The 20488-nt window shown below is 48.4% G+C and overlaps 1 long non-coding RNA gene across 1 annotated transcript in view; it reads right to left on the bottom strand.

Annotated features, from left to right (window-relative positions):
- Positions 1–1036: 1036 nt before the first annotated feature.
- LOC144145547 (uncharacterized) overlaps positions 1037–20488 on the bottom strand; it is a 39929-nt gene continuing 20477 nt past the window's right edge. The window contains exon 3 of the long non-coding RNA XR_013317527.1: positions 1037–1273. This is a non-coding gene — a long non-coding RNA (uncharacterized LOC144145547). The remainder of the gene's footprint in view (positions 1274–20488) is intronic.

Below are 20488 nucleotides of genomic sequence, written 5' to 3'. Positions count from 1 at the left end.
TTTGGGATGTTTTTGCCATCGGTATGAACCAACTAGCCAGTCTTCACACTCTAGTATACAGTTTGTTTCTTCTACATCGGACTCTCTTAACCCTCCGTGCCTTCATGACCCCTCGTCTTGCTTCAGTCTCCTGGTTTCAGCGACATGCCGTTCCCGCCTGTACTCGTACTCCACCAAGAATTCTCTCAAAAACAAAAAAGAACAGCGCCCGTGTTTGTCGCTTTCTCGTCTTCAGTGCCGTTTCTTTGTGCTGTTTTTACCATCAGTATGAACCAACTAGCCAGTCTTCACACTCTAGTACCCATCTTGTATGCGACTTTTTCGACGCCAATCGCCCCTCCTGGGGTTCGCAAGGACATGCAGTTCAGGGAGATCCGCCGAAGAAGTTATTTACCGCAATACCTTGTCTTGAATGCTCGTACACCATCGGTATCGGTTAACATAAATGACGGCGACGCGGAGCCAGTGCGGCTGCTAAAGCCAGCACACATGACCCCTGAGACGGTAAAAGGGCAAATTACGATCGGCACAGTGTGGAAGGAGCGTTGCAAGAACACCGTGTTCCGTGCTTATAAAGCGGGAAAGCCGGAGGAACGCGCGCACATCGGACCGCGTCTCAGGTTCGCAAGAAAGTATGTGCTCTCACGTTGTTGCGGACCCGCCAGTATCGTCTAGTGTAATATTTTCACCGAAACATTATCTTCCCCCTCTTAACTTGCGATACAATTTTTTCTGCCGTAGGATGAACTAATGGTGCCCATTTTTCTCGGATACGTATCTGATTAATCTTTTTTTTTTTCATAAAGAAATTGAGTGACAGATGCGTGCATATGAACGGACATGATGTGGTTCGCCGGGGTGGTGTTGCGGCTAGGGCCAGAAGCGGCAGATACTGTTGGAGGATCGTGCCGATATTTGTAGTGTATGGCGAAATTCTAGCGAATACTAGAAGTTATACATTCTCGAGCAGGAGAATTTCATCCTGGTGATTACATTTTACGTTCGTTCAATTCACCGTGAAAGGTGTTATCCATGAGTTGTTGAATAACGTTTATTCTGAGTTTATGACAAGTGGCATTTTTACATCATTCTTGAGCAATGCATGTTCGGAGGCTGTCTTGAACAATGATCCATTGGAGTCGTTAGCCGCGAAGGAGCACAGTATATTCTTCGCCGGCTCTTGTCTCGACATCGGAGCTCTCCTTGTTAGCATCGTCATGAAAACTTCGACAGTCTGCATCTCCAGTTTCTGTTCCAGATCCACCTGCAATTCCTGCAAGAGTACGCAGTGAGTTCACGAAAAAGTGTGGTATTGGGCTAGTTGGTGATTCATCTTAACAATACAGCGCGACAGAAACAAAGACTTAAGCGAGGCACACAGGACGAGGCAGACAGGACGAGGCAGCGCTCGTCCTGTGTGCCTCGCTTAAGTCTTTGTTTCTGTCGCGCTGTATTGCACGAAAAAGTCATAAATCAATGCTTTCGGAGGCCTTCGATCGTCAGATGTTGCACACGCACATTTGGTCTTAACATATAACGCCTGATATAATAACGTTTCAGCCGTTATTTAAAGGCAACCTTGTACAATAAGGCGCAATTACTTTCGCGAAAGCGCAAATAAACTATCAGGTTTAATAAAATGAGCCCTTTCACGGATGAGTATCATGTAGCGTGAGCTACACTGGCCGAGGATGGGCAGTTTCACGTGGCTCCTGGAGAGCCGTGCTGCACAAGTGCGGCACGTGACGGCCCGGTCCACTTGATGATCATGCGAGGGGTGGCCGGGTGTGGAACCGATGGCTCGTGCGTCGCAGCAACACCGGCGTGCGCCTATGGAACCAGCTTAGCTCTGGGGAGATTGGTGACGCTGCGTCGGGGCCGCTTGATAAATACACATGTGTCACATAATGCGTATACCGGGTGTGCGTCATTGAAGCAGCAGTAAGCATGATAATCAAGCTAATCTTAGACAACCACGAAAGCTAAGAATAACCAGTTGAACCTTAACTTACGCTAGGTATATCCAGGCATAACCGTGCTAAGCCACTGCTAATTTTTGGGGGGACTTGTTCTGGAAAGAGTGCAATTCATTTTTAGGATAAATTTTCTCTCGCATGCTTTCATATCGCGTTGCTGATATCGTTATGCTTGCCTTCAGCGCGTTCTTACGCAATTCGGACGTTGAGCTTCACCGCGAAGCACTCGACGGAGATTGTTCGGCTGTAAGAAAATTATCAGGCATTCACCATAAAACAGGCTTACTTCCTGCCTGATGGCCCGAAATCCATGCATTTACTTCACAGGAAGATGTTCAGATCTGAGATCATTGCTGAGTTATATTGTTTTCCGTCAGCGAGCCTATCACTAGATACTGAAAGCAGAAAGGAGAAAAGAAACACCAGGTTTCACGGGATATGGTGCGCTTTATCATTATGTTCAATACGGAGAGGGAGATTAAGGGAGATAAAATGAAGTATAATCTGCGCTAAATAAATATGTTGTAACATTCGGTATTGAGCTGATTTTCATTATTGCCTTTACTACTGCCCTGCGGCTCAGCTGTCATGCTGGTATGCCGCACCTTCCCTTCCAATCGCAACCTGGCTCGACTGGCTTGGATTTGAAGCAGAAGAACAGCGCAGACTGGTCGACCTGCAGGCGGTCGATATGCTCAACCTGTAGTTTGGGCAGAATAAAAAGTACTTACTACTGACCCTTATTTTGTACTGGTTAATAAAACATGTTCCATATTTTCGCGTTTTCCAAAACAAGACCTAACGGTTTACTTATAACCAGGGTGCCGAACCGAAAAAAATACCGGTTTGGTTACGGTTCGGGTTCGGGTGAAATAATTTCGTTCCGGTTCAGTTCCGGTTCGACAAAATCACGTACCGAACCGGTTCGCGAACCGGTTCGATGAGTTGAATTATCACTGAAATTAGAAAAAATCACTTAGTAGTTTAAAACGACAGTCAAATCAAAACACAAATAAAAATTCAAAATGCTGCTGTTCCCCAAAGGCAGTGGCGCAATTGCAAAGCAAACTTTAAACAATCACGATATATTAGAAAAAAAAAAATTGGCCGCGTATCTGCTTCTTTCGTTGCAGATGTCGTCAAAAGACGATAGTCTTTATTGACTTTTGCCAAGTAAATGCCTCCCTTCGCTTTCCCGCTCACCTCTCATGTTGTTTCTCTTGCGTCGCGCTCCTCCCAAGGTAAAGACGCCAAAGGTTTGCTTAAATCATTTTAAATTTGCCGCGTTCCACTGCTCCAAACCGGGTGTCTCGATGCCATCGCCGCCGTACGGCGAAGACGCGCGTGAATCGAGGCGCCCTACTTCAACGTTTATAGAACCGCGTTACCCTACTCCAAGTGCGTTGCAAGCCGAACGTGGAACCTATCTAGTGGAACCTTTCGTAACTGTTGCAAGTTGATTCCTTAAAATGCCGCAAGAAGCTATAGTGGCGCGGGCGACAGCAGGGGACAGCGAAGTGAATTTTTTTCCTGGAGTTGATGAAGTATTTAATTTCGCCAAAGTCAAGCATGTATGATTTTTTATAAAGGAACACTGCAGACATCACTTCTGTATTAATTTGTTGTCTTATATTTGCGTAATGTCTTGTTCTTCTTCCACAATGTTGACAGGTATGAACATTACACCGGACTTAGACGGGTAGATTTAGCTGTGACTATATATGACTATTGCGCAGGCATTGTTTTACTTTGGCCGGGTGGCTGAATCGACTCACAGACAGACAGACGGACAGACAGACAGACATACAGACAGACCAAAATTTCTGGGTTTAAGTAGCCCAAGAAAGACTATCGTCTTTAAAAGATGAAGCGGCGACGATTCACCCCCTACTTTCTCGCTCAGACTTTATGTTGTCCTAGCGACTATTCATAAGGCCACCGCCAAGAGATATGACGGTGGGATATATTTTCTGCCCTTTCCTTTTTTCTTGAAATCGCAATCGTCACTATGAAACTGCCCATCACGCTAACCTTGAAGCCTTAAATTTAGGCCTGCGTACTGGTTCGTTTAAATGCCAGTGCGTGCTGAATACCAATGACGCACATTTTTTATATTTCCAACAAAACAGAAAAATCCTACAACAGGCACATAAATACTACTAATGAATTAGATTATTTGGTCACCCTGAATAATTTGTTAGCTGTCACCTTATCGAATGTGTTAGCCACACTTTTGTTAAAAGTAAGCTTTAGTTAACGCTCAGTCCCTGCATTATTGCTCTGACCACTGCAATTCTTTTTTCGATAGCTATACCGGATGCGCGCATTACAATCTGTATGTCATCGTACCGCCTGACCCCCGCCATCGTTCCGTGTGCTACATTGCGGAATCTTATAACAGATTATGCTGTTACAAACTGAAAGGGAAATTTGACGCGCGGAGTATGAGATGGAACTTTTTTGGTTAGGCGCTCTTTAATTCGCGCACAGCAGTACTCCCCTCCGGAACGAGTAGCAGTAGAAGTAATATAGCAAGTTGGGCAGTCAATACAAGTGCACCTTCGAAAAAAGCAGATCTGAAAGAGAAAAAACTGCAGAACAAGCAGAAAAGATGATCGCTGGGCGAATGGCACAGTGTGAGGTACCAGCCTGCCTTTCTGGACGTGTCATCTGCTTTGTTAGTGTTTCTGCTTCCAAGACAAGGTCGTGGGCTGCAGTTTCTGGCCAAGGGATTAAGGGCGCACCTTAGCAGTTTTCCCTGGCATATCTGTTTTTATTTGTATCTGTAAAAAAACGGGACTTGTCCTCTGTACTGTCCCCAAAAACTGACCACGGAACTCACGTCCTTCGCATTGATGACACGTTTGCTTGTGAAAGGCAGGGCAATGAAAAGTATAGAGCAATATCCACGTTTTGGAGGTTTTTTTTTACATATTCGGCCTTACTTACTTTTTGCTTAATATTTTAAAACAACGTGATTCGCCTTTTCCTTTTTGTTGTTTTCCGTGTAAACACATTAAAAAAACTGGCGCATTTGATGCCCCGTGCTATATCTCTGCTGCGAGGCGCAGCTTATGTTGCAGGCCAGCAGACTTATTTTAACCAGCTGGTGATATTATACGTGGATCAAAATCTGGATACACCGACGTTCTCGATTTCCATCTACTTCAGAAAAACGGTCGTGGGGAAGGGAGATCGAGGCCACTTGTGTTCAGCAGCAAACGGCTTAGCCACTGAGCAGCTCCTGCGGTCACACTTGTCAAGTATTAACAATTTGCAGGTGTTGGACCTTTTAAACAAATTATGAAATGCAAAAGGTTTGCACACATCGGTGTGCTTTAGCTGTTGCGCAGTGGAACACTCCTGCAGCCTGATTGGTCCAATAAAGTCGCAGCTAGGGAAGGGCAAAGTCGTTTTATATCCCCTGCAAGCTGCCGAGAATGAAATTTCGTTTGGTCAGCTTGCACTATGCTCGTGGTTTTAGCAGCAACAAACCATTGCTACATTGTTTCATAGAGCGTGATAGTGTTCAACTGTCTGGCGTGGAATGTGCGCGAGCGTTTACGAAGTTGATGGTACGTGAAAGAAAAAAGACCTGAATTGCATTGACTGTGCAATATCAAGAACGGAGGGTCGAACCGTTTCGGCATGAACCGGTAACCGTTATTTCTTTTTTCGGTTCAGTGCCGGTTCGGGTTATGCGTGCTCAAAAAATAACGGTTCGGGTTCAGTTCCGGCAAAAATACCGGTTCAGTTCCAACTTTCGGTTCGGTTCGGTTCCGGTTCGACACCCTGCTTATAACTGACATGTCCTAATTATAGCCTTCCAGACAAAAGAGAGATTCTCCGCTTAAGTCATACATCTAGTCCCCATTTTTATTGTTGCCTTCAGTTTCAAGGCGTACCCTATCGTTGCGCTGCTAGAGAGATATTCTGTGTAGTCAACAAGCGTCTGGAGAAAAATGCAGTACCATCGCCTGCGAAATTGCGTTGAACGTACTCAAAAATAGCTTTGGGGCTCTTTCGCTGCCACAGCCTTCTAGCAACATGTGCCTTAGCGTTTTCTCCTCCCACAAAGCATAGCGTAGCGTTGCGGGTCTCTGTAATCTCACACAGTGCAAGATTCAGCGCACTGGAAAGCCAGCGTCGGATGCAGTCGTCGCGCAGAGCTTTTCAACCTTTCAAACCAACCAGTCAGGGAGACGCGTTCTTGGGGTAGCCAGAGCGGAGGCTTAGGAATATGGAAGGTGGGGAGAACAAGACAATTGGCTATTCTGACGAGGATGGCAATCATGATGGTGACGGTGATTATGACGATGTTGAATAAATGAAAAATATTACAACACCGGAGCTGACTACGGCTACGACCCAGCAGATCGTCTCCGGCGACAGACCGAACGTGTAGACGAACAATTTACACTTTACGGAAAACAATCACATGGGATAAAAATAGGACGTAGTGCCTTTGTATTCTGACATGAGCTCACATTTTTAAGTTTGTGCTTTTTCTATTTTCGGTATGCCTTTTTATCAGAAATTTTCTGGAACATACTTTTTCAATTTACGTTTTTATACGAAATAATAGCGTTAACTGCGGTAAGAAATTATTTCTAAGCAGATGCAGGGCGTTCCACAGTTGGTCCGTTTTCATGAATCTTTATTCGTGTGTCCGTGGTTTTTTTTGCCGAGCTTTTATTGTTTTTGTCGTCGTTTCTTCAAGGGGAATGTAAAAAAATACATATTTTTGATTTCGTGTGTACACGTTATACTTTTTATTTTTATTTTAATTTCTATATAAATTGTATTGTACCAACTACCTCAATTGTGGTATGTTGACGATTACATGGGTTAAATCAACCAATTATGCCCTCTTGAGCTAATGCAGGGAGTTACATGGTTGGGGAAGGGCGGCGGAGTATCGGGAAAGAATAGTACATAGGAATTAAAGAGCTTTGAGGGTACCTCACCACATGTGAGTTGGGAACGCGCAGTGATCTGTTATTAAACGCCCCTGAGTGCTCCTTCCATGCTCTTTCCAGTACTGAGTGTTCCTTCCAGTAACGGTGGCTGTGGCCCCACCGGCTGTGGCGCCAGGTGGTGTTCGTGCTACATGTGACGTGTCGCTGCCACCGAACACCGCAGCCAGAGCTGCATTCTGCGCTAGCGTCGTGGATTTTCACAGCTACAGGGGTTGTCTAGCAGCACCGTCCGTTGCTGTTTCAATATTTGTGGAGCTCATGCTCTGGAGCGCTAATGAATACGCATCCGCATCAACTGCACACACCCCGCTGCCCAAGCTGCGGTCATCTGGACACTCTCTGTGCGAAACATTGTCTGGACACACTTTGTGTCTGGTCAGCTGGGCCTGTGCCTGTCACTATATATGTGCGAGAGTCCTGGTGACCCTCACTCCCCACTTTCTTCCTCCAGATCCCAATGGGAGCAAGCCCAGGGCAGCTCCGAGGAGTCCAGCCGAGTGCTGGTCTGGAGGTCGCGGCGGAACTAACCCGGTTCTGAGACTGATGATGATGATAGTTTGTACTAACGAGGCCGCTCATGGCCCAGGTGGGTTGCGAAATATAGGAAGGGGATAGGTTTTCGAATAAAGTTTTTTCTCGCTCTCTCATAATGCCATGGGATCCGTTTCGGGGCTTTTGCAACAGACCTGCAACATCAGTATGGGAAATTATGCTTTCGCCTCATTGCGGGAACGGTTTTGTTATTTTCTCGAACCCACGCCAGCGACCCATGCTAGCTATTCCCGACATCACCATAAGAAAAACACCAATGCTGGCTATTATTTGGCAGTGCTTTCGGAGACGGAGACTGCGTAAATAAAACTGTATTTCTGGATGTCAGTGTACGTCATTCTCATCTCCTCCCATAATTTCTTAAGTAATAATGCCGCTACTGCGGTTGCTAGCGTCGATGTGTTTTGCTTCCTTGCCCCTTTGCCTTGTTAAGAGTTACGTTTAACCCGGCTGTGATAATGGTAGATTAGAAGGCAAATGGCGGCTCTGCGGCTCATGTGGTCATTCATACCAATAGAAGGAGTGCCTAAAAGCCGCAAAATATACTGATAAGCCGATAAGCCTTCAATTGCAAGAAAGGCGTGCCGTTCTCAGACGTGCGGAACCGTTAAACAACGAGGAAGATTCAGATCTAAACAGACTCAAGGGAATTTTGTAATCATTCCTGCTGACGTTCAGCAAAAACGATATGCCTTCAAAACACGAAGCAGCACTGCCAAAAAGTTAGGGCTCTGTAGCACTGGTATTCACCAAATTGTACGGGAAAATTTTGGGTGTATGCTACTTTGTAATCAAGCCTCCCACTAGCAAAATCGGCCGTAAAATACAGACTTTTTGGCATCGAGGGAATAACGTATTTCGGTGCATACCAAGCTTTCCAGCAAGTTGATGACGTTCAGCGGTAACGCAGAGTTTTAAAGTGTGATTTCGCACTGTCTAAATTTCCCGGAAAAAATTCCTATTTTTCTAAGTGCATGAACTGGTAGCTAGCACCGACAATATGTTGCTAACCCTGCTGACAACTTTTCGGAACACTCGCAGACAACAGCTGCAGAAAGGGATGTCAAAATTTTAATTTTGCCAGATTGTCACAAAGTGGCATACGCATAAATATTGTGCTGGAGGTGTTATACGCCACCGGTAAAAAATCAATTAGAAGGCCCTGCTCTCAAATAATAACGTAGTCATTTTACTCCATTAATATTACTGAATGGTTAGCTGCTTTGTTTACGGTAATATCCACATAAAAATATCAGTGCACACAGTAATTGGAAGACCTAATATGTAAGGAAAGTTAATGTAGAAAAAAAAAGAATTCCTACGAAGAAGAACGCGATTGAAGCAGAACATTTATAAATATTTACTGAAACAAAAACAACGCCCTCTGTGAAATCGAATGCCAAACTTCTTGGCGAGGAAATACAGCACCTATAAAATATGGGCCCGGTTATACCACAAACATCGCGCAAAATTGTCCGTTCACCTCAGCATCGAAATGATTGATTGATTGTGGGGTTTAACGCGCCGACGCCACGCAGGCGATGAGGCTCGCCGTAGTGGAGGACTCCGGATTAATTTTGACCACCTGGGGATCTTCAACGTGTGCAGAAATCTCGTACACAAGGGCGTTTTTGCTTTTCGCCTCAATCAGAAAAGCGGCCGCCGCGGCCGGGAATCGAACCCGCGACCTCGTGCTCAGCAGCGCAGCGCCTTAGCCACTGAGCCACCGCGGCTGGTAATCCAAATGAATGAACTATAGAAATTGAGTGGCACTGCTCGAGTTTAGACGCACATTCACTCGAAAGCCGACAGCCGTCATTGTGTAAATAGCACGGGCGAAAAAAAAAAGGGCCAAAAGGAAAGGGTCATGGGGGGATAGAGCTCCCATAAAATTTGTGGGGGGGGGAGGTGGTTCTGAAACCGTAACAAATGCCCCCCCCCCCCCCTGAATACAGCCCTGCTGTCCCACCCGGTTCGGTTCAGTTGCCAAACGGCTGACTACGAAGTAAAAGATATTGCTGAATTGTCCAACGTCCAAAGAAGAAAGCTCGTGCACTGCTCGCTGTGATTAAAAATGGGTTAGCAGTCATGAACACAATATACTTGGCACAGAAACTAATATCTACATCAGAAATTATGTTGGACTTTTCATTTTCAGAATGCGTTGTGAATGCCATGACGGCACCGAACATTGACCACCAAGTGAGGTTTTTTAGCTCTTTCTTCTCGACGCTTGAGGCTGTCCGGCAGTTCATTCACTGATTCGACGCAAAGAATAAGGAACACGAGAAATCAAGCACCGATACACCGCAAAACACCGGCATACTCTTCTTCTACATTGATGAAACTCCTCACATATCTCCATTTGGCCGCCATTTTTCGCTAAAACCAGCGGCAAACACAAACACTAGGGCATCACGTGGCTTCTCACTCAATGCTTTACAATGGGGCTGAGCTGGGGAAGCCATGCGGCTGCACCTGGCTTACGCATTGCTCGAGACGTCTCAAAATGTTTGCACAATTTCTTTTTTATTGCGCCATGCACACACGAGCGTTGGCTAGTGGCGGTTTGCAAATACTGGAAACTGGCTGCACAAATTGAAAGAAGACGTGGGTTGTACACGTTCCTGCTTAAAAAAAAAAGAATAGTGGTTTTTCGTGCCGCAAGTTCACAGGGGCTGTAAGGCACCCCGGAATATTTTCACGGCCTTAACAACTGTAACTTCCGGCAAATCCTGACGCTCGGGCGTTTATGATTGATTGCAGGGTTTAACGTGCCGGCTGATTTTGCGTAATCAGGCTCTCTTTTTCTAACCATAAATTTTACAATTAAATCTCAGGTTGTGTGGATGGAACGCTTGCCCGAAAACAACGCTAAAACATTATATACGCAAACTGTACGGCGGACTTCACTTGGTTAATTGTGACACTGTGATTTACTGATAAATTTATTAACCTGTCCATAACTAAATGTCGCCGGGGCTTATAATGCGGATTAAGAAATTCTAAACTATATCATTACATCCGAAATATTTTGGGGGATTGTTGTACGCCCGTTCTAAAAAAAAGATAAAAAGAGAGTCTGAGCCCAAACACTGTCTAAGTCACTTTTAGCACCCTGGCAGCATCCAGCAATTGATACTTCTACGCATACCAGACCTATAGAGCGTACTAATACTCTATTGCGACAGCGGCGAATCCGACGCCTCCAAAGGGATCGCCTTCAGAACGAACTGGACATTTTCACGGACGCAAGCGTAAACCAGTACGGCGCGGGCCTTGCTTGGACATGCCCTGAGGCACCGGTTCTCTCAGGGTACACTACCATACTTGGCAAAGAACTTTCCAGCCTCGATGCGGAGCTGTACGCTATTAACAACGCAGTGTCAGCTATCACCTTTGACTGTGACCCACCTCTACCGCCCTCCATACGCATACTCACAGATTCGTACGAGGCCCTCACAGCTTTGCGATCATATGATTCGACCCACCCTGTCGTCCACGAAATTCTATTTCAAATTCAACTCCTCAAACGGAACAACACCAACATCCGCGTCGACTGGGTACCTGGCCACGAACCATTTTCTTCAGGCAACCAGGCGGCTCATATGGCCGCTCAGGAGAGTTCCCCCTCTTATCCTCCACTGGTGCCTGGGGTAAGGCCGTCGCGGTCCCCCTCTCCCTCCCCAGCGATGCGTGTTCACCAGCACAAGAAGGACCGACGCACACGTCTAAAAGCCCTAACTCCAGCTGGCTACCTCAGTCGCCTACCTCCTATTCCCCGCTCAGGCGAAATTTTTATTAACAAATATATTGCAAATTCAGCGTACACACCTGAAACACTTCGCAAGTGGTATACCCCTCACCTGCCCCCTCGATGTCCTTACTGCCGTACCACCACTCCATCAGACCTCACACACCTAGTTTGGTGGTGCCCAGCTTTCGCCACGCACCGTACATTTCAATCTCCCCAACCCCATCCCGATCCCCAACAAACTGATGCACAACTATTATATGAAATAGCGGTTTATTCAATTAAAAGCGGTCTGGCACGGGTTGTTTGAGCGGGTCCTCCCCCGAACAAACTGGTGTATGTGCACAAACCCCATTGCGATCACCATGAACTGGCCCATGAATTGCAGGTTCCAAGAACTGGCCCAGTTATTGACTGTACTGAGAACGACCAGCATTAATTTGTTTATTTTCTCTTGCCCTCCCTCCCCATTCCTTTCCCCCATCGTGACCAGTGGTCATCCTTTTCTATTAAAGGTTGTCTCTCTCTCTCTTATGGCCATGTCACTCATTCTTTATCGTCGTTCTCGGCTTTTAATTTATGGCGTGTGCAGATAACACGAGCGAAGAGAAGGCCTTCAACACAGATTGAAGTCGGGCCAGTTGGTACATAACTGACTTACAAAACAGCGCACGAAACAGGACTACAGAAAGGGCACACAGACAGGGCGCTGTCTTAGTGCCCTTTCTGTAGTCCTGTTTCTAGCGCTGTTTTATAACTCAGAAGAGAAGGCCGCGGGAGGGGAGAGGCCATACGCTGACACATAAAATTTGAGTGTGTCCTGACTTTGAAAAGCCCCCATGGCCACTCTCTTGCATTACGTGATTTCCCGAAAGCTCTAGGCGGCAGCGCCGCGGTATGTAACAAGTACGCGAGGCGCAGTTTGTCAAAGTGAGCAATCAGAAGAAGAGAACAAGGAAGTTCCTAGAAGAGACACCCGCAAGTTTCCTGACACCGCGGCTAGCGCTTCCTTTTCTTTCACTTGGTTTACTTACGCTCTTCCCACGTCACTCCATATTCTTTACGATTGGTGCGACAGGAAGCGTACGAAAGAACTTTGACTCGTGATGCCATCGCACCAGGTGTTCTATGTAAGAACTACGAAGGGATTAGGATGTAGTACAATTATTGATAAGTACAATTCTTGATCAACGTACCTGTTACAGTTTGGAGCAATTTAAGTCTTTTTGTACATAGAGCAACCAAGTTGTGGAGCACGGAACAATTCTTGATCAACGTATATGCTACAGTTTGGAGCAATTTAAGCCTTTTGGTACATAGAGCAACCATGTTGTGGAGCACTCAACAATTGCAGGATTAAGTACAAATCTTGATGAACGTACATGCTACAGTTTGGAGTAATTTAAGTCTTTTCATACATAGGGCAACGAAGTTGTGGACCACTGAACAATTGCAGAAAATGTCTTCCTGCAATTCGTAATCACAGTGGGGCATGTAAAGACAAAATTCACGCTTTTATAAACAATTAAATCACATTGTAACTTCTTCGGCTGTCTAAAAAGAACGGATCGACTTCAAAAAGATAGAGGATGTTTAAATTGCGTGCGTCCTGCCACCGACACCATGTTCTGGGGCCGACAATCTGCTACATGAGGCACAGTTGTTCCTGAGCACGATTTCGACCGAGTTAATTCTCTGATTGTGCCGCCCAATAAAAGGTGATGCCTGGAAGAATACTTGACTCAGTTGGCGAACTGGATCCTCTCCATACGATGTTTTATAAGGCGGATTTTCAAAAGACAGATTCAAGGCTAAGCCACAACGTGATGACGCCAGTTTCGCTAAATTGAGATTAAATATTTTGCATCCCTCCTATCTTCGACAAGTTATTAAGTAACGTGGTATATTTTACAGTAGTGGGTCAGTGATTTTAGTCAGCAAGAAACTGCGTTATATTTCTTTGAAAGTATCACTAATGTTGGCTGGCGCCACATAATTAAGAAAGGGAATAAGTACAAAATGGCTCAGATTCAAACAGTGGCAGCGTACTGATTCTATAGGTGAGCTTTGATAACACTGTCACTTTGAGGGGACTCAAAACGCCATTTTTACCTTTAACGCCAAACGGTTACTATCCCTTGATTGATTGTAGGGTTTAATGTGCTGACACTCTACAGGCGATGAGGGGCGCCGTAGTGGAGGGCTCCGGCTTAATTTCGACCACCTGGGGATCATTAACGTGCGCCGAAATCTCGTACAAACGGGTGTTTTTGCTTTTCGCCTTCATCAGAAGAGCGGCCGGTGTGGCCGGGAATCGAACCGGCATCCTCGTGCTCAGCAGCGCAACGCCTTAGCCACTGAGCCACCGCGGCGGGTGGTTACTACCCCTGACATTTCCAGACTTTGTACAAAGCCCAGTATATCGCACGTTTATGCCTCCTTCATGGGGCGTACTATCATTCAAAATCCAGGCATAAATTATTAAAACCATCCCACCGCACGTCAGGGCGCCTAAATTACACCCAGCCAATAGCACAGTTACCCGGTCGAACATCAGCATTCACAAGTTCATTCTTTCCCAATGCAATAACCCTTTGGAATTCGCTACCCGACAATATAGTATCATGCACTGACCGCGCATATTTTCGAAAAAAAAATTGGACGATCATTATCACCACTCCGAACATCAATGCTGATTCATAATATTGTCACGTAGCCAAGGAGGAAGCAGTTGTTTGGAAAAGAAACAAGTTTATTGGAGCGAACTTGTGCTCCCCTAACAACTGAAAAGAATACAGAGGCGGCGAAGCAGTGGTCAACAAAGTGACGTTACGTGCGTCGGAGAGCGTCGCAGAATCGAATGCCCCGGCGTCCGCACTGCAGGCTTTTTATCTTTTGGCGCGCGTGGTTCTCGAAACGTCGATTCGCATCGAGAACATAGTAGATCCAAGAAGATTATTCTGGGCTGTTCACGTTAGATCGGAATGCTCTCCCTATCACAACAGATAACACATGCGGCACAGAAAGAAAGAATGGAACACGCGCTTCCCTTGGCGCAGAGATAACACAGACCGGCGCAGCCGGCGGTAAAAGCAAAACACAAATAAACAAACCCAATGTATGGTTCGCGGCATTACCCCCCCTCTAAGAGTGCATCGACCCGATGCTAACATAAGCGACAGTCCGAACAAATGAAAATAAAAGTTCGTCATCGTCCGTAGAAAGGTTTTAAGCGAACCACGTGGACGACTTCAGGCCGCGTGCGTTGTCGTGATGTGCCGGAGTCACCATCGGGGATCACTTCGTAGGAAAGTTGGCCAACACGTCGTAGAATCTGGTAGGGTCCGAAATACCGTCGCAGGAGCTTCTCACTGAGTCCGCGTCGTCGGATGGGAGTCCAAACCCACACACGATCCCCTGGTTGGTACTCGGCGTCTCGGCGTCGGAGGTTGTAGCGGCCCGCATCCACCAGCTGCTGGTTCGTTATACGAACTCGAGCGAGCTGGCGGGCCTCCTCCGCACGTTGAAGATATCCGTGGACGTCGGCGTTGAGGTCGTCGTCTTCTACGTGCGGAAGCATGGCGTCGAGCATCGTAGTCGGCCTTCTACCGTAGACAAGCTCGAACGGCGTCAGCTGCGTCGTCTCCTGGATAGCCGTGTTGTACGCAAACGTGACATACGGGAGCACTTCGTCCCAAGTCTTATGTTCAACGTCAACGTACATTGACAGCATATCTGCGATTGTCTTGTTCAGACGTTCTGTTAGTCCGTTCGTTTGGGGGTGGTACGCCGTCGTTCTTCGGTGATCCGTGTTGCTGTAGCGTAATACTCCTTGCATCAGCTCCGCAGTAAATGCCGTTCCACGGACTGTGATTAGGACTTCCGGGGCTCCATGCCGCAGCACAACTTGGCTTACAAAGAACTTCGCCACTTCTTGTGCAGTCCCCCTCGGAAGAGCGGCGGTCTCTGCGTAGCGCGTCATGTAGTCTGTCGCTACGACAATCCACTTGTTCTGTGATCGTGACGTAGGGAACGGGCCTAAAAGGTCCATTCCAATCTGTTGAAATGGTCTCGATGGGACGGCGATCGGTTGCAGAAGTCCGGCGGGTCTTGTCGGCGGCGTTTTTCGTCGCTGGCAGTCACGGCAGCTCCGGACGTAGTGGGTGACGTCAGAGGTAAGGCCGGGCCAGTAGTACCTCGCCTTGATTTTTCCAATCGAGCGGGCTGTGCCCAGATGTCCGGAAGACGGGTCGTCGTGGCACGCTTCCAAAATTTCGTCACGAAGGTCCGCGGGGATGACGAGAAGGTAATTCGCTCTTGTTCCGGGGCTGAAATTCTTCTTCACAAGGACGGAGTTTCTCAGGCTGAATGCTGGTAAGCTGCGTTTGAAGGTCCTAGGAACGGCAACGTTGCATCCCTCGAGGTACTCGATTATGACGCGTAAGTCGGGGTCAGCACGCTGCTGGGCGGCTAGGTCGCTCTCCGTCACAATCCCGAAGAACGCGCTGTCTTCATCAGAGTCTTGTGGTGGTGGGTCGACGGGGGCGCGGGACAGGCAGTCGGCGTCGGAGTGTTTCCTGCCGGACTTATAAACGACTGTAACGTCGAACTCCTGCAGGCGCAAGCTCCACCGCCCAAGACGGCCAGAGGGGTCCTTCAAATTGGCGAGCCAACACAGCGCATGGTGGTCTGTTACAACCTTGAATGGCCTTCCATACACGTATGGGCGAAATTTTGAAATCGCCCATATAATAGCCAGGCACTCTTTCTCAGAGGCAGAATAGTTTTTCTCCTCCTTCGACAGACCACGGCTGGCATAGGCGATTACCCTTTCGCAGCCGCTTTGCTTTTGGACAAGGACGGCACCCAAGCCTATATCACTGGCGTCGGTGTGCATTTCCGTTTCGGCATTTTCGTCGAAATGAGCGAGCACGGGCGGGCTTTGCAGGCGTTTTTGCAGCTCGCTGAATGCTTTTTCTTGGTCGTTTTCCCAGCTGAAAGGGGTGCTATCTTTCGTCAAGCGCGTGAGTGGCTCTGCAATTCGTGCGAAGTTTGCGACGAAGCGCCGGTAGTATGCGCACAGCCCGAGAAATCTTCGCACGCCCTTCTTGTCTTTCGGCCTTGCGAAGTTCGCAATGGCTGATGTTTTTGCCGGGTCAGGTAGGACTCCCGCGGCGTTGACGACGTGGCCCAAGAACTTGAGTTCCCCGTATGCGAAACGGCACTTTTCAGGCTTCAGCGTCAACCCCGACGTACGAATGGCCTCGAGTACAGACTCCAACCTTGCAAGGTGTTCGTCGAAAGTCCGGGCGAATACCACTACGTCGTCGAGGTATACGAGGCAGGTGTGCCACTTAAGGCCAGCTAGCACAGTGTCCATGACTCTTTGAAACGTCGCTGGTGCTGTGCACAGCCCAAACGGCATCACCTTGAACTCGTATAGGCCGTCTGGGGTTATAAATGCAGTCTTCTCTCGGTCTCTCTCGTCCACTTCAATTTGCCAGTAGCCGGTCTTCAGGTCCATCGATGAGAAGTACTTCGCGTGGCAGAGGTGGTCGAGGGCGTCGTCGATTCGGGGGAGGGGGTACACGTCCTTTTTCGTGATTTTGTTGAGTCGCCGGTAGTCAACACAAAACCTTAATGTGCCGTCTTTTTTCTTTACGAGTACGACGGGCGCAGCCCAGGGGCTTTTCGATGGCTGTATAATGTCGTCGCTGAGCATGTCGTCGACTTGAGTCCGGATGGCTTCCCGTTCGTGTGAAGAGACGCGGTACGGTGACTGTCGGGTAGGTCGGGCTCCGTCTTCGATTATTATTCGGTGCTTCGCTAGAGGGGTCTGACGTAGTTTTGCGCTCGACGAAAAACATTCGCTATAGCGACGCAGCAAAGCCAATAATTTTTTCCGTTGTTCTTGCGGTAGCGCCGGATTCACGTCGAATGGCTGCGGGAGCTTGAAGCTTTCTACGGGTGTGCGTTCAAAGTCGGCGACCGCGATCACATCACTTGCTTCTTGCGTTTCTTCGAGGAACGCAACTGCAGCTCCCTTGTTTAAATGCTGGTACTCTTCGGTGAAATTAGTGACCAAAACGTGAGATTGGCGTTGCTTAAAGTGCGCAATGCCTCTTGCGACGGAGACACCGCGGTCGAGAAGCAACTTTCGATCACTCTCTACGATAGCGTCGATGTCAGAAGCAGCATCCTCACAGTAGACGGCGATCATCAAGCTTGCGCGGGGTGGCAGGGTGATGTGATCGTCGGCGATCCTGACAGCAGCACGGTGATCGGGGTTCGGCTGCGGCGTCGTGGAGTGATCGGAGGAAAATGTTATCGACTTGGTCTGCAGGTCAATTATTGCGCCGTTGTCCGTCAAAAAGTCCATTCCGAGAATCACGTCGCGGGAGCAGTTAGGCAGAACGACGAACGCCGCAGGGTACGTTGTGCCGTCTATGGTGACGCGCGATGTGCACGTTCCACTTGGCGTCACGAGGTGGCCTCCTGCTGTGCGTATGTGCGGACCGTCCCATCTGGTCATAACTTTCTTCAGCTTAGACGCAAATGGTCCGCTCATTACGGAGTAGTCGGCTCCCGTGTCTACGAGGGCGACTACATCAAAACCGTCGATGGACACCTTGACGTCGGATGCCGCCTTCCTCGAGTTCCGGGTGCGTCGGGGCGTCGCATCTCGGCTTGTGCGTGTTGACGGTCGGGCACTGTGCGTCGTCGTTGTCCACATCTTCTCAGCGGACGTCTCGGTCAGGTCGGGTAAGCGTCGCGGCGTATAGCTGTCGTCGTGTTCGGGAGTCTCGTCAGGGTTAGGTCGGGTCGTCGGGATGAAGGCATGTCGTGAATCACTGTCTTCGGCGAGTCCTTGCGTCGTTGGAGGGTTTTCATTTTTCCGCCGTTGTGCAACTTTACCTCCCGAAGTTGCTGCTTTTAGTTTCCCCCGCGTGGGCTGGGGGACCTTCCACGTGAGAAGTCAGCAGTGCTGCGGCGGTTCGGTGACTGATACGGGTAGGGCGACGGTGAACGGTTGAAGCGGGCTGGTCCTCGGTTGGTGTTGGAGAGGTATTCTTCGATCTCAGCAGGGCGCTGGCCGTATCGGGGGCGTGGGGCGTCGACGGAGAACCCTCGCAAACCGAGCCTCTTGTATGGGCAGCGACGGTAAATGTGGTCGGCCTCTCCGCAGTGGTAGCACAGAGGACGGTTATCGGGAGTTCGCCATACGTCCATCTTCCTCGGCGTCTGGTTTCGGGCTACCGGGGGTCGGGCGGGTGACAGTGGGCGGCGGTACGGCGGGGCCTCTTGACGGCGTGTTGGAGCAGGGCGGGGTCGACGAACAGCCGCGGAGTATGTCATAGCTTGTAGCTCTTGGGGTACCTCGGATGGCGTAGAAGTTCCCAACGCTTGTTGCACTTCTTCTCTAATGACGTCGGTGAGAGAAGCGACTTGGGCCTGCGGCGGCGTTGGGAGAAGTTTCCGCAGCTCCTCTCTCACTATTGCGCGGATAGTCTCGCGTAGGCTGTCGGCCGGGATCCGCGTGCTGCCAAAGTCGTTCGCATTGGCCGCGCCAACAAAGTTGCGGTCATACTGCTTAGCACGCATTTCGAGGGCTTTCTCAATGGTGCTGGCTTCGGTCACGAATTCGGCGACGGTTTTGGGCGGATTTCGGACAAGTCCGGCAAACAGTTCCTCCTTCACTCCGCGCATTAAGAAGCGCAACTTCTTTTCTTCCGTCATTTCGGGATCCGCGCGGCGAAATAGCTGCTTCATCTCCTCAACGAAGATCAAGACGCCTTCATTGGGGTGTTGCGTGCGCGTTTCCAACAAAAGGGCGGCTCTTTCTTTCCGCACGACGGTAGTGAAGGTCTTAGTGAACTCGCTTTTGAACTGAGCCCAGTTTGTCAAGGAGCTCTCGTGATTCTCGAACCAAGTGCGAGCCGAATCTTCCAAGTAAAAGAAAACGTGCCGGAACGTTTCTGCGTCGTCCCACCTGTTGAATTTCCGGACGCGCTCCAGTTTCTCCAACCATTCTTCTGGGTCTTCTGCGGGGGCTCCTCGGAATGATGGCGGTTCCCGTGGCTGCTGCAGAACGACAGGAGGATTGGCTTGGTTGAGCATGGTGCTGGTTGCGACGTTTTTCTTCTTCGTCTTCTCCGGCAGTAGACCGAACTCGGGTGGTAAATCTTGCACGCGGAGGCTGGCTCTTGTTGGACTGGCTTGGCGGCTTCCAGAGGTTGTAGTGGGCATGAAGGGTGCGTACCCAGCACCTCCACCAGATGTCACGTAGCCAAGGAGGAAGCAGTTGTTTGGAAAAGAAACAAGTTTATTGGAGCGAACTTGTGCTCCCCTAACAACTGAAAAGAATACAGAGGCGGCGAAGCAGTGGTCAACAAAGTGACGTTACGTGCGTCGGAGAGCGTCGCAGAATCGAATGCCCCGGCGTCCGCACTGCAGGCTTTTTATCTTTTGGCGCGCGTGGTTCTCGAAACGTCGATTCGCATCGAGAACATAGTAGATCCAAGAAGATTATTCTGGGCTGTTCACGTTAGATCGGAATGCTCTCCCTATCACAACAGATAACACATGCGGCACAGAAAGAAAGAATGGAACACGCGCTTCCCTTGGCGCAGAGATAACACAGACCGGCGCAGCCGGCGGTAAAAGCAAAACACAAATAAACAAACCCAATGTATGGTTCGCGGCAATATAGATCCTTACTAATTGGAACCTGCACAATTGCTCTTGCTTGTCTTTTCTTTTCCTGTGCTTTTTTTTCTTATAACTGAACATGTGTATTTGGTAATTTGGTATTAGTTTTCTCTGATCTGCTTTTTTTTGCTTTGTTGTTGTTGTTGTTAGTTGTGCTGACTGATGCATGTCAGTCACTATTTTTCTTTTTTTTCTTTCTTTTTGGTTGTCTTCCCTATATGTATTTGCCCCCCCCCCCCTTATGTAATGCCTTCGGGTCCTTAAGGAACTAATAAATGAAATGAAATGAAATGAAAGGCGAGCTATGAACCTCCTTTGAACATACTAGCAAACTGGGAGTCACTAATTGGGTGGCGAAGAAGCTGGACCCACGCCACATATGATTTTAGGAGATCTGGTTTTAGCGTTCAGTATTAGGCTTAAGAAATTAGTGCCCCAGAGCACCTTTAAGCAAGCGTTGCAAGGCAAGACATGCTGGAATATACTCGGGTACAACGGTAGTCGCCCCTTCGCCTTGC

This window comes from Haemaphysalis longicornis, unplaced genomic scaffold (genome assembly GCF_048455015.1).
Source record: "Haemaphysalis longicornis isolate Haplotype H1 unplaced genomic scaffold, Haemaphysalis longicornis Haplotype H1 scaffold_7, whole genome shotgun sequence".
Classification (NCBI taxonomy): Eukaryota; Metazoa; Arthropoda; class Arachnida; order Ixodida; family Ixodidae; genus Haemaphysalis; species Haemaphysalis longicornis.
The sequence above is the reverse complement of the archived record's forward strand: the minus strand, read 5'-3'. Positions and strand labels throughout refer to the sequence as shown.